At 37.4% G+C, this 11,268-nt stretch overlaps 1 pseudogene; it reads left to right on the top strand.

The window, feature by feature from the left end:
• Nucleotides 1-8,412: 8,412 nt before the first annotated feature.
• Nucleotides 8,413-9,029, top strand: LOC102473736 (60S ribosomal protein L15 pseudogene; annotated as a pseudogene).
• Nucleotides 9,030-11,268: the final 2,239 nt, after the last annotated feature.

The raw sequence follows: 11,268 nt of genomic DNA, 5'->3' as shown, positions 1-11,268 counted from the left end.
CCAGGTCCAGGAGGTGAACTTTGGTCGACTATATAGGAGTCCAGCAACATAGCCATTATGCCAACTGCTGGTTCTGGTTAAGTCTAGGTCTTTACATGTCAAAAAAAAATCATAAAAAAATATCATCACAGTATCCAGCCAGATGGTGACAGAGATGACAACACTGCAGTTTCCCACTCTGAAAAAGTCCTGCATTCTTATCCAAGGCTTTCATATGCATGCCAGGAACACACATGCATGTCTGTGATCTGGGCTGGCTGAGACTGGGGAACTGGATTGAAATATGAGGGCTCAGTGTGGCTGCCTTTCTCTCTCTCTCCCTGATGGAATAAAGAAAGAAATGAACTTAAAAAAAAATACACCCACAAAATGTGCGTTAAGCAGGTCACCAAAACGCCATAAATATATTATAATCACTATTAAATATGTATTATGCAACAGTATCATTTATGCAATAGAATTTTTTATGAACCAGCAATTTGCACTTGAAAATGCAAAGTCAGTGAGTTACAATTCAAATCGAATCGAAAGCTTAAAAAATGAAATTCAAATTGAGTACGTTTGTTATTCAAAGCCATATATCAGGCTGAAAATAATCTATATTTGTATTAGAAAAGATGACTTTAAGAAACCCCTAGAGAATTGTTTAACCCAATACTTGTAATTGTGTCATATTTCTTCACAGTATTAATTAAGTTCTATCCATCTATTTTTCTCAGCTATATTTAGTCACAGTAAAGCTATTTTGCATCAACATACTTGCACCCTTAAATCTGATAAAGGATATGATGATGATGATGTCGAGAATCCACTGAATGAGATAACCTCTTCATTCCTTCCTAGCTTCCAGATTCCAAAGGTCATTACATATTGCACGAATATTTTAATTTTCACGCCCTTCCCATCACACAGAAAGAAAACTCAGAAAACATCGCCCAGACCACTGGAACCCTGTGTCATCTGTATGAGACTCCTGCTCTGTCTTAGTTCAGTCAGATTTTTCCAGGTAGTACTGTTTACAGCTTATAAACTCAGTCTCAGATATCGGATATAAGATGCTGAATTCTGTCTTGCCACTTGCTTGGAAACTTCAACAACTAGCTTAATCTCTTTTAGCCTCTATTTCTTTATCTCTAAAACAGAAGGGATAGTAATAATGGTTGTACCAAAGAGCTGTTTTTAGAAAGAGATAAGATAATGGATGTAAACTGATTGCCTTGGTACTTATCATATAACCGGTAGTTAAGAAAGGTGAGCTGCTGTTATCTGCCTTTAACCTACCCTTTATGAAATAGAGTTTGTGTATGAAATGAGCTTTGGAAACTATAAAACATTAATTATAATTAAGGGTTTATGAAACTACTACCACCTAAGTCATAGCCCCATCATTAATAATGAAAGTTAGTATTTGTCACTATGCCAAAGGCTAATAATATGATGATGTATTAATAATCCTCATGACAGCCTTAAAGTTAGGCTTCCTTTCCTTTTTTTCTATAGATGAGAGATGTGAAAATCAAAGGAGTAAACAATATGTCTAATGTCAAACATCTGGCACGGAGTGGGACAGTGTCAAACTATATTGTTCTGAATGCAGAGTTCATCATTCCTTCCTGATACTTCCTGATAATGTATTAGTTTTTTTTTTTTTTTTTTAAACAAACGATAAGAATAATGGCAATTGGGACCAGCAGTTAGCGTAATGGCTAAGTTACTAGACTCCCATGTAGTTGACCACAGTTCAAGTCCCGGACCCGGTGGCTTAAACTCACGCCAGGCTTGTGAGCACACGTTCCCAAGATCCTGAGAGGAGAATGGTGGAGAAGGGATTGCGGCGTGGCCATCCCCCCTGGGGGGTGATTTCTCGCTTTCTGTCTCTCTTATCTCTGGCAAGCACATGTGCCCTATAACAAAAACCTCTCCAAAAAAAAAAAAAAGAAGAAGAATGGCAATTAATTGTACTATTCATTTTCTAAAATTTCTTTCAATGTTAATATTTAAAAATGTTGAATTTCTCCCATCTATATTCTCACTTAATCTCAGAAATTTAGTTTCCACTAGAAGAACTCAAATTGCACAGACTTTGTGTGTTTTTATGTAGTTCAATTTATAATGTACATGTTCTTAATCTCAAAATTGATGGAAACTTTATGACACAATAAAACACTAAATTGCCCATTGGCAAAATACAAAAATAATCAAATCCGGGGGTCCACGAGTCTCTAGTATCAACAGAGACACCGCCATTTTGTGGATTGACCTTGTGGTTTGCTGGAAATGGCAGATGAGAATTACAAAAGCTGTCTTTAAAAAAATAGTGGTTTCTTTTGGGTTTTCCTTCATTTTTCAAAATAAAGTCACTGATTAGAGAGAGAGAAAGAATAATAAATTGAATATATCTAACTTTGCAAGGGCAAACACAGATAGGAAAGTAAAGATTAAACTTTCTGAGCATTATCTATACGTCAGGCATACTGCAAGTCAAGAACAGGTGGTCTAGGAGCTTCTTTTCTCTTCCCCCTTATATACTTCTTATTTGCATTTCCCCATTGCACATCTTTACAGTGTTAGGCTGGTAGGTTGCCTGGCTTCTCTGTAACTTTTATAGGCTTCAGTGTCCCTGCCACATTTTGTTCCTAGAAGAGTCATGCATGACCATTTTTGTAAAAAGTTAATATTTTATAAACACAGTGAGCTGTATGTGTTTTTGTTTTTGAAGAACATAGGCTAAAAGAGATTCATAATACTTACTGACGTTGCAGAAATAATTAAGGGGTTAAGAGAACAAGGCATCTCTCTCTCTCTCTTTTTTTGTGGTCCATATTCTGGATAAATGTTTATTCTGAAAATTAAAGTCATTCCTGTGAATATAATTACAGAAAATATGGACCTTCCTAGACTTTATAGGTCTGACCTACTCATTTGAAACTGTCCTCGAAAACTCTCACACAAACTTTCTTAGATTCCTTAGATCTCCTTAAGGTTATGTTTCATCTGCCCTTTAAATGTGTGTAAGTGTTGAAGAAGGTGTACCATGCATGCACTATGTGGGAAATGCAATAGTGAGTAACAAAATTATAGACACACACGCACACACACACTCATTATATTCTCACTTATCATACCTGCTTATCATATGTATGTGGACAAAGAAAATCCAAAAAGTTTGTGAAGAAAAAATTAAAGTATGAGTTTATGAGTTTTTGGAGCAAAAAAATTTGAAATACATCATAGTTTTCCTTTTTTTTAAAATAATATCCATTTTCCAGAGTTTATTTTTAATTTATATTTTATCACTGGACATACAGCATCCAGTATGGTTTCTCAAAGCATAAATGTATTGCATGTCAAAGACCCCTTATACATATTCATCACTATATATAAGATATATACGTGTGTGTGTATATGTGTGTATAATTGTAAAGATGTACAAAGATGATATGTAAATAAAAAATATAAGGAGGAAAAAATAAAAGCAATCTGCTCAACCACCTGCTTGACTTACAGTATGCCAGATAATATATATATGTGTGTATAATATTATATGTATATATATATATGATATTATATATCAACCCAATATATCCCATATAGAGTGTGAAGTTTACTGTTAATTATTCTTCAAGAAGTTTTTGGCAAAATCTCCCCTAGGAGTAGTCAATGGGGTTTCTCTCTACTCATTTGCATTTGAATACAGTTAACACTTTAGTTGTCCTAGATTTGGGTCTATACTACATGTTCTCAGCTTTATATAATGCTTTGAACAACTTGTTACTTTTTGCTTAAAAAAAAGTTCTTAAATTTAGTAAATGTGTGGTCTCCAAAATTATTAACTTTTATCTACAAGTTTTGACTGGAGTCCAGTGATGGTACTGCTGATCCTGCTCTTCCCTGAAATATGACTCAGTCAGGTACAGCTCTAGTCCGTTACGGAATAATTCGGGACTATAGCAAGTGGCACATCAAGAGTGTTGTAATCCTCAGTGGGCTGCATGCCAGCTCAGAACTGTCTCCACAGGACTGGGCGAGAGCCACCTCGTCCATATTTGCTAGTATATATCATGATCATGGTAAGGTTGGCTGGACTCTCCTCTTGGTTATATACATGGTCATTGCTTTCTTAGGTTGTCTTTTCTCTGACAGAGTCTGATCCCCTAGTAGAAATTAGTACATCAGATGATATGATAATGAGAGAAATAGAGGAGAGGGACAATAGAATACCTGCTGATTTTTATAGGTGTTCAAAAAAGAGTCTATTTAATCAGGTTTCTAAAGATCATTATAGCTTTGAAGGATCTGAGGATATCTGAGAAGGGGAGCTCCAAGCTGACAGTACTATAAAAAGAAAGCCTGAGGTGAGAGCTTTGGGAATCTAGTTCAGCAAACATTCTTTTCCTTTCTGTCTTTCTCTCTCTCTTTCTTTCTTTTTTCTTTATTTCTCTTTCTTTCTTCTCTCTCTTTTTCTCTTTCTTTCTCTCTTTTCTCTCTTCTTTCTTTGTCTTTATTTTCTTCCTTACTTTCCCCTTTCTTTTTCTTTCTTTCTTCTTTTTGCTGCTGTTGTTGCCACCAGGTGGGTATACTCTCACCAGGGAGAGCTAAAGGTCCAGGGAGAGAGAGAGAGAGAGAGAGAGAGAGAGAGAATATAACCCACAGTGGGGCATAGTTACCCCACAATCTCTTCTTCATTTCTCCATCTTGTCAGGATTTTGGGCATGCATACATGTGCACATGGAATGTCTTTCAACTCACCAGAGCCAGGACTAGAACTCCAGTCTGCCATGTGAGATCCACCTCACTAGGCTATGGGGTCAGCCCAAATTGTACTATGCTTAATCTATGTATCTTAAGCAAACACAATGATGTTTATAATTTTTCATGCACTGAATAGACACACCATATCATCTATTAGGCAAGTCTAGAGATTTTAGGTTTAAAATGAATCATTTTTGTTCATTTCACTGTAACCCTCATCTCTCATTATGTTATTACCTACCTCCTAACTGGGCCCCCTGTATCCACCTTTCCCTTCCATAGTCTGTTCCTGACATAGCACCCTCTCTTGCCCAGAACTCTTGCCTGGTTTACCCATTCTGTTGAAAACTCTATTTAAACTCTATTTTCCAATGCTGGTACTTGTGATTCTTCTTTCTCCTTTCTACATTGGCTTTCTTGTTACTTGTTATGGACATCTAAATACTACACAGAGAGCTTCCCACCTGAGAGAATTTGCTGAACACTTACTTTGTAAAGTCATATGTCAGGAAATGGTTCTCTCTTTGGTACTCAAAAGCCTAAATACATAGCTCACGATTAGTTTTCTAAGTTAGGAGAATAAGTTTGTATTTTGCTTTTTTTATTAGCATCTAGGACTTCATCCCCAAGTCCCCACTTAATCTTCAATTTTGGATTAATTTGCATCAACCCATATCAAATGTATGAAAACTTATTTTGAGTCATTTTAGTGCCAGATGTAATCTATTAGTGAGCAGAAGTGACTGCTCTCTTTTTTTATGCTGTTTTTATCAAGATCCAGCACAGTTCTTCAATTCTTATCATTCCATTAATGAATGAATTGACAGGGAAGTTAATACATAAGTGCATATATGCTATACACACAAACATACTTAGATACATAAATAGATTAACTAGATAGATACACTTGTTTTCTCGAGGTTTTATTAGAAAGCCAGTTTAGAAAACATACCTAAATAAATAACATTATCTCTGCCCCTTGTAATTATTTTCCAAAAACTTGCTGCTCCAAACCTTGAACCTAATAACTCAGTATCATTTCATTTCACCTCGGAAGCACAGCAGAATTTTTTTTCTGTGGGGGTGGAGTAATTATCAGAAATTTTATATTATCCTGGAGAAATTCAAGCTAAAGTACTAAGAATACAGAAAAAAAATTAAGAGGGCCTGTCATATTTTCAGGAAATATAAGACCTATTATTGTAGATAGACAATAGATAATGAAAGTGTAACTTTTCATGAATGGCAGGTATACTTTGAATTTTCATGAACTTTATTTTATTCATTCTTAAACTGATATACATTCTTTTGTCCTCACAGAAAACCAGAATCAACCTGACAATTACCTGCAAGGCAAAGCTCCCCCAAGACTGATGTCCTGGTAAATTAAAATTTATAAGGTATTATATTTATCTAAAGCATAAAAGGTCTTCAAAATATTCATGTCGAATGCACATTATGAAAAACTGCATGGATTTCAAATTTCAGCACCAAAATAAACTGGTACTAATTTGTTATAACATGTATGAAGAGAATCTAGTTTCAGCTCTAAGGTTAAGACATCAGTTTGAAAAGAACTCGTAGGAGAACAACATTCATTCTGCTGAAATTAAAGCAATTTAAAAAATCAAATTTGTGGTAACTCTTGAGTGGAAAAAAGGGCGAAAACATTGATGCTTCTACTGAAAGTTAATACGGACAGTGTCACAAAGAAATCAGCAGTTTACGAATGAACAAATTGTTTTAAGAAGGGAGAACACATGATCAGTCAGGTAGCGTGGTGGTGTAGGTGGCTGTATCCAATAAGACCAATGTGCAGTTCAAGTCTCAGATCTGGCAGCTTGGAAAATACACCTGCACGTGTGCACATGTGCCCCAAATCCTAGAGGAAAATGGAGGAGAAGGGATGGTGTTGCAGTCTTCTCTCTTGTGGGAGGAATGATTTCTCACTTTCCCATTCTCTTTTTTTCTCTCTGTCTCTCTCTGGCATCCATATGCACCCTATGACAATAAAAAAATAAATAAATAAAAAACAAACAAACAAAAAACAGCCAAAAAAAAGAGATGATATTGAAAATGATGTTGAAGATGATACCAACTACGCAACCATGCACATCAGTCTGTGAGGGAGAATTCATTTTGTTCATCCCCTGATTATAGAGAATAATGATGAATAGCAGTAACAGTAGGCACCACCATACACATCTCAGTTGGTTCAGCTCCCACAATTCTAACTGAAAAATTAATGTTGAGCCAACTTTCTTCACACTGTTGTGCCTAGATCAGCAGCAGACAAGAGTACAGCTTTTAATGGGTATTCTATATGTATTTAATTTTACCAGAGGGTGTGTGCTCCCTAAAGTGAGACAGAGAGGAAGAGCGAGGAAAGGTGAGAAAGCACCCCTCATGGGGAATTGTCATGCTACAATCCCTTCTCCTCCATTCCTGCCTTCTTTCAGTATTTTGGGAACATATACACATGCACTTGAGTGTTTTTCTTAGCACTGAACTGAGGACTTGAAACACACAGTTGGCCAGGTGGGATCCAGCTACCTTGAGCACCACACCACCGGCTGATCTTCAATAGGCATTTCAAGCGAGTGGGATCAAGATCCTGAAGCATTGTTTTTTGGAAGATGAGTAACAAGAGAAGTCACATGACTTTACTAGTACAATCCTGAATACAAAGCACAGTCAAAGCAATGGGTACCAAGGGGTGGAGAGGAGTCCAGTAAAGTGAGAGTGGAGTGGTCAAGAGCAAAGGTCATAGCAATGGAGTTTTAGGAAGCTCAAAGTATTTTGTTTGTTGGCTTTCTGGAAGGCCAAAGAATGATAACCTGTGCTTATTATGCGAGTGTTTGAAGAAAGTTAACCAAAGACCAGCAGATGACATGGCAGTTCAGGAGGCTAGAGCCATATGGCCAACTGGTTTGAGCTCTAAACTTGATAGCAAGAAAAACATGCTGGGTGTGTGTGTGTATGTGTGTGTGTGTATGCACGTTCAAAATCCTGAGAGCTGAATGGAGGGAAAGGGATGCAGGATGACCATTAACCCTGGGGGCTACTTTCTCACTCTCCATCTCTCTCTCTTTTTTTGTCTTTCTGGTGAGTACATGTGCCCTGTGGCAAAAACAAACAAAAATGCACACACACACACACACACACACACACACAGAAAACAAAAACAAAGTAACCGAAACTTTTTTGGTGATATACCCAAGAGATCTTCACCAGAGTACTTCACCACAGCAATGCCACTGCTTCTCTCAAGAAACCAGGCAATTTTGTAAGAGTATTGATGGGAAGTCATTGAACATTCGCTTTTCAATCCTCATATAGCTTCTTCTGACTCCTTTTTGTTAACTAACTTTTTTAAAGAGGTTTTTGTCTTAGGCCACATGTACTCACTGGAGAGAAAGAGAGACAGAGACAGTGAGAGGGCAAGAGAGAAATCACCACCACCTCCTAAGGGGGGATGGCTGCCCTTTAATTCCTTCTCTTCCTTTCTCCTCCATGGATCTTGGACATGCACACACATGCCCCAGAGTGATTTTTAAGTCATTGGGTCCAGGACTCAAACTGTGGTCGGCCATGTGGGAGTATAACCGCTCTGCCATCTGCTGGCCCCTTGTTCACTAATCTTCAAAAACCAGGTAAGCCATGGTGGGCACGTACAACTATATCCAGGAGCTGTGGTGGAAGAAGCAGTCCGACGTGATGCGCTTTCTCCTGCTGGTCCGCTGCTGGCAGTACCACCAGCTCTCGGTGCTGCACCTGGCACCCCCACCACCCCGGCCAGATAAAGCACACAGACTGGGCTACAAGGCGATGCAAGGTTATGTCCTATACAGGATTCGTGTGCGGCGTGGAGTCCGCAAACGCTCATTCCCCAAGGGTGCAAACCATGGCAAGCCCGTCCATCACGGTGTTAACCATCTCAAGTTTGCTCGGAGCCTCCAGTCTGTTACAGAGAAGCAAGCTGGATGCCACGGTGGGGCTCTCAGAGTCCTGAATTCTTACTGAGTGGGTGAAGATTCCACAAACAAGTTCTTCGAGGTTATCCTCGTTGATCCATTCCATAAAGCTATCAGAAGAAACTCTGACACCCAGTGGATTACCAAACCAGTCCACAAGCACAAGCAGATGCGTGAGCTGACGTCCTCAGGCCGCAAGAGCCAAGGACTTGGAAAGGGCCACAGATTCCACCACACTATTGGTGGCTCTCACAATGCTGCTTGGAGAATGCATAATATCTCCAGCTCCACCGTTACCACTAATCTAAGAAATGTTTGTAAAAGTCATACCTAATAAACAATTTAGGATAGTCATGTCTGCTTAAAAGTGCTACTTGTCTATTAAACTAGTCTGCAGATTGTTTCATGGATGTTTTGTCAAATTATGAAAGTTCCAAGTGCAATAATGTTTGAAGATTATAAATGAAAGTATATCTTGTTTCTTCTAATAAGGTAAACTTTTTTGTCTGCTTTATCTTATTAGGGAGTTATATGTTGGTGTTTAAAACGTGTGGTATAATAGGTATAAAAATAAATTCTTTAAAAGAGGAAAAAAATTTTTTAAAGGGTACCCCAATTTCTTCAGGTAATAATGTTTAAAACTCTGCGTTGACACAGTTAAGTTCCCAGGACCACTAGTTCTTTAAGGATAAAAAAAATGGCTGGTAGTATTCATTTAAAGCATGTTGAATTTGGCAAATCTTATATGAAAAATTGTTTATAATTTTTAGTTTTTGCTTTGCATTACACTTTTCCATGAATTCTTTGAAGGTCATTCAAAATATTGCCAGAAAAAAATAAATAAGTAAAAAATAAAACGAAAGGATACAAGCTGAGTCCCTTGAGAAAGAGGACTGTCAAACAGTGGAAAACACAATTTTCTAAAATCCAGCTAATAAGTGCATGGACAAGGAGAGGCAAGAAAACCTTTTTAAAGAAGAAACATGTTGAGATAGGCTGGCAACTGTGTGTGGATGGTAAAAGCAGAGAAAGCAAAACAATTATTTGCACAAAAACCAGGATGCCACAGTTGCTTCAGCTGGCCAGCAGTTTCTAATTAATCTAAAGTTCCTACCAATACAAGTTGTGTTTTTATTTTCTCAACACGGGTTAGTCTTACATTTATTTGACAAGACAACAAATGTATGTGTCTGTCTTATCCATGCCCAGAGTACTGGAGGCGACTTCCAGTTGGCTTAGAATCAGTGTACAAATGGAATTTTCACTTTGCAAGCTAAGTAAAGTGACTGAATGTATAAAAGACATTGAAATAATAATAAAAAAATAATTAAGAAAAAAGAATCAACATGCTTCTCGTATGTGGAAAGTTGAGCAGGGCTGCAGGATTTAATTTCAAAGGTAACCCAATTTCACTCCCGTACTATTTTTTATCTTGTGATTTGGGAAGGAAGTAAAAATGGAAAAGGCTCATATCTTGACAATTGCAGAATAAAAGTATTAGAAAGAAACTGAAAATATATCAACGCAGCCCTTTTAAAATAATAGAATTTTGGATTCATAATATGATTGATTTTTGTCTCTTCAGCTTCCATTGGATCATCCCAGGGAACAGTAGCTGATTATGTTTTATAGTATTTTATCAACATTTGTTTCCTGTAATATCTCTCCATTACTTCATGTGAGATTTATGGGACGACACAGGACACGGTATTTTCTTTTCCACATGGCATCCATTCAGAGTGCATCTAATATATCCCTGGAGTGAAGAATCCTCTCAGATACCCCAGCTCTTAGTTCAATTTGCTTATAGGTGGGCTTCTCAATCACTTTGCCATCCTGCGCTTTCTGTGGCAGTGTTTTAATTCATTTGCTTTTGCAGCATTTCACTACTCATTCATGTCTAAGATTTAATCACCAAGACTGATACTCAAGATCATACACATTACTTTTTGTGTGTTTGTTTCAATAGTGTGGAAATGTGGAAACATTTGTTTGGGGAGATAATGTCAGAGGTAGATCTATATGCCTTTCGCCAAATGGGCTCATCTTTCTAATCTAACTCATTTGTTACACTGAACATAGGCAGGCAAAGAAGAAAATTCTAACAGTTGTTGAAAAGAAAATGATGCTATCTCAAAGTGGAGATAATTTGCTTTGACTCTAGCATACAATCTAAGAGAAAATGACCATGGACTTGAGTGAATTAGGCCACAAACTGCAGTATCATGCTTTATACCCTACAAGGACTGTACACATATTTTGTTGAGATGTAGTGACTAAGAATCTATGACCTTGGAGTGCAGTGAAATGAATATGGTGTGTGTCGAAATCTGATAAGACTGAGTTTGATTCTCTCCAGCAGCAGCTGTTGGTTATGTGATCACAGCTTTGTTCATCAAAGATTCAGAGTTTCCCAAATGTAAAGAAAAGACAGCACTCACCTGAGAAGACCGAAATGTATAAACAGGGTCAATATTTAAATAAGTCACACGTAAAAGATGACACATAATAAGGTTCTACTGTGTGTGATACAATGTTGCAA

The sequence above is a fragment of the Tupaia chinensis genome, unplaced genomic scaffold, assembly GCF_000334495.1.
Source record: "Tupaia chinensis unplaced genomic scaffold, TupChi_1.0 Scaffold000045_1, whole genome shotgun sequence".
NCBI lineage: Eukaryota > Metazoa > Chordata > Mammalia > Scandentia > Tupaiidae > Tupaia > Tupaia belangeri.
Note: the sequence above shows the minus strand (reverse complement) of the source record. Positions and strands in the feature narration are given on the sequence as shown.